A 3946-nucleotide genomic window follows, 5' to 3' on the forward strand; every position below is an offset into this window, starting at 1 on the left:
CAAGCTGGTCCTGGGGCTCTGTTCACAAACACAAACAGACCCCACAGAGCACCAGGACAACACAATTAGACCCAACCAAATCATGAGAAAACAAAAAGAGAATTCCTTGACACATTGGAAAGAATTAACCAAAAAACAGAGCAAACTAGAATGCTATTTGGCCCTAAACAGAGAGTACACAGTGGCAGAATACCTGACCACTGTGACTGACCCAAACTTAAGGAAAGCTTTGACTATGTACAGACTCAGTGAGCATAGCCTTGCTATTGAGAAAGGCCGCCGTAGGCAGACCAGGCTCTCAAGAGAAGACAGGCTATGTGCATACTGCCCACAAAATGAGGTGGAAACTGAGCTGCACTTCCTAACCGCCTGCCAAATGTATGACCATATTAGAGACACATATTTCCCTCAGATTACACAGATCCACAAAGAATTTGAAAACAAACCCAATTTTTATAAACTCCCTTATCTACTGGGTGAAAAACCACAGTGTGCCATCACAGCAGCAAGATTTGTGACCTGTTGCCTCAAGAAAAGGGCAACCAGTGAAGAACAAACACCATTGTAAATACAACCCATATTTATGTACTTTAACTATTTGCACATTGTTACAACACTGTATATAGATAGACATGATGACATGTGAAATGTCTTCATTCTTTTGGAACTTCTGAGTGTAATGTTTACTGTTAATATTTAATGTTTATTTCACTTTTGTTTTCTATCTATTTCACTTGCTTTGACAATGTTAACATACATTTCCCTTGCCAATAAAGCCCTTAAATTTAGTTGAATTGAATTGAGAGGCTGTGTGCAACTCAATATCCAGTGTTCCTGTTCTGTAAGGGTGTGTGCGTGTGTGGGGGCAGTATTTGCATACGCTGGTGTACTGTATGTCGCGAGTGGAGGCTAGGGAGCTGGCTCATTTCATGGTCTAGTTTAGAGAGAGAAAGACAGTTAGTTTACCTGTTGAGAGAGGTGGAAGCCAGGGAGAGCGATAGACAGAGAGTTATTAGTTAGTTTACCTGTTGAGAGAGGTGGAAGCCAGGGAGAGCGATAGACAGAGAGTTATTAGTTAGTTTACCTGTTGAGAGAGGTGGAAGCCAGGGAGAGCGATAGACAGAGAGTTATTAGTTAGTTTACCTGTTGAGAGAGGTGGAAGCCAGGGAGAGCGATAGACAGAGAGTTATTAGTTAGTTTACCTGTTGAGAGAGGTGGAAGCCAGGGAGAGCGATAGACAGAGAGTTATTAGTTAGTTTACCTGTTGAGAGAGGTGGAAGCCAGGGAGAGCGATAGACAGAGAGTTATTAGTTAGTTTACCTGTTGAGAGAGGTGGAAGCCAGGGAGAGCGATAGACAGAGAGTTATTAGTTAGTTTACCTGTTGAGAGAGGTGGAAGCCAGGGAGAGCGATAGACAGAGAGTTATTAGTTAGTTTACCTGTTGAGAGAGGTGGAAGCCAGGGAGAGCGATAGACAGAGAGTTATTAGTTAGTTTACCTGTTGAGAGAGGTGGAAGCCAGGGAGAGCGATAGACAGAGAGTTATTAGTTAGTTTACCTGTTGAGAGAGGTGGAAGCCAGGGAGAGCGATAGACAGAGAGTTATTAGTTAGTTTACCTGTTGAGAGAGGTGGAAGCCAGGGAGAGCGATAGACAGAGAGTTATTAGTTAGTTTACCTGTTGAGAGAGGTGGAAGCCAGGGAGAGCGATAGACAGAGAGTTATTAGTTAGTTTACCTGTTGAGAGAGGTGGAAGCCAGGGAGAGCGATAGACAGAGAGTTATTAGTTAGTTTACCTGTTGAGAGAGGTGGAAGCCAGGGAGAGCGATAGACAGAGAGTTATTAGTTAGTTTACCTGTTGAGAGAGGTGGAAGCCAGGGAGAGCGATAGACAGAGAGTTATTAGTTAGTTTACCTGTTGAGAGAGGTGGAAGCCAGGGAGAGCGATAGACAGAGAGTTATTAGTTAGTTTACCTGTTGAGAGAGGTGGAAGCCAGGGAGAGCGATAGACAGAGAGTTATTAGTTAGTTTACCTGTTGAGAGAGGTGGAAGCCAGGGAGAGCGATAGACAGAGAGTTATTAGTTAGTTTACCTGTTGAGAGAGGTGGAAGCCAGGGAGAGCGATAGACAGAGAGTTATTAGTTAGTTTACCTGTTGAGAGAGGTGGACCCTGACACCCTCAGCACACAGGGGGACAAACACCTATCTGGAGGTGACAGCATTCCCTCCCCCATATGCCCCCCGGGCACAACTACGACAACATAACCAACAAAAACGGGTCACAACTCTTGCAGCTCTATTGCACTCTGGGTATGTACATAGTCAATGGTAGGCTTCGAGGGCTCCTATGGTAGGTACACCTATAGCTCATCTCTTGGCAGTAGTACTGTAGACTACTTTATCACTGACCTCAACCCAGAGTCTCTCAGAGCGTTCACAGTCAGCCCACTGACACCCCTATCAGACCACAGCAAAATCACATTCTACTTGAACAGAGCAATACTCAATCATGAGGCATCAAAGCCAAAGGAACTGAATAATATTAAGAAATGCTATAGATGGAAGGAAAGTAGTATCGAAAGCTACCAAAAAAACAATTAGGCAACAACAAATTCTGGACTTCCTGGACAAAACGTTCCACTGTAATAGTGAAGGTGCAAACTTGGCAGTAGAAAACCTAAACAGTATATTTGACCTCTCAGCTTCCCTATCAAATCTAAAAATCTCTAACAGAAAACCGAAGAAAAGTAACAATGACAAATGGTTTGATGAAGAATGAAAAAACCTAAGAAAGAAATGGAGAAACCTATCCAACTAAAAACATAGATACCGAGAAAACCTGAGCCTACGCCTTCACTATGGTGAATCACTAAAACAATACAGAAATACACTACGGAAAAAGAAGGAACAGCATGTCAGAAATCAGCTCAATGTAGTTGAAGCATCCATAGACTAACCACTTCTGGGAAAATTGGAAAACACTAAACACCACGAAGAGCTATCTATCCAAAATGGAGATGTATGGGTAAACCACTTCTCCAATCTTGTTTGCCCTATAACAAAGAACAAACAGCAAAAACATTTACATGATCAAATGCAAATCTTAGAATCAACTATTAAAGTCTACCAGAACCCACTGGATCCTCCAATTACATTGAATGAACTACAGGACAAAATACAAACTTTCCAACCCAAAAAGGTCTGTGGTGTTGATGGTATCCTCAATGAAATGATAAAATATACAGACCACTAATTCCAATTGGCTATACTTAAACTCTTTAACATCATGCTTAGCTCTGGCATCTTCCCCAATATTGTGATGAGGTGTGAATGAAGGAGTCAGGCGCAGGAGGTAAAACACAGAAGCCCAGAGTTTATTCCGTTTACATAAATAAAACGCATCCAGCGTCAAAACGAAACTATCACAAGGGAAATATTCCACCTTGGCAATAACAAATGGAAGAGTAGCTCAACCGAGCTACTCGCTCTAACAATGAAACAATCACTCACATAGGACAAGGGGAACACTTATACACATACTAATTAGGGGAATGAACACCAGGTGTGTGTGATTGACAAGACATGACAAGTGGAGTGATGAGAATGGGATCGGCAGTAGCTAGTAAGCCGGTGACGACGAACGCCGAAACCTGCCCGAACAAGGAGGGGAGGCAGCCTCGGCGGAAGTCGTGACAAATATTTGGAACCAAGGACTGATCACCCCAATCCACAAAAGTGGAGACGAATTTCACCCCAATAACTACCATGGGATATGCGTGAACAGCAACCTTGGGAAAATCCTCTGCATTATCATTAACAGCAGACTAGTTCATTTCCTCAGTGAAAACAATGTACTGAGCAAATGTCAAATTGGCTTTTTACCAAATTACCATTCGACAGACCACGTATTCACCCTGGACACCCTAATAGACAAACAAACAAACCAAAACA

The sequence above is a fragment of the Coregonus lavaretus genome (assembly GCF_964263955.1).
Source record: "Coregonus lavaretus genome assembly, contig: HAP1_SCAFFOLD_190, whole genome shotgun sequence".
NCBI classification, from domain to species: Eukaryota; Metazoa; Chordata; class Actinopteri; order Salmoniformes; family Salmonidae; genus Coregonus; species Coregonus lavaretus.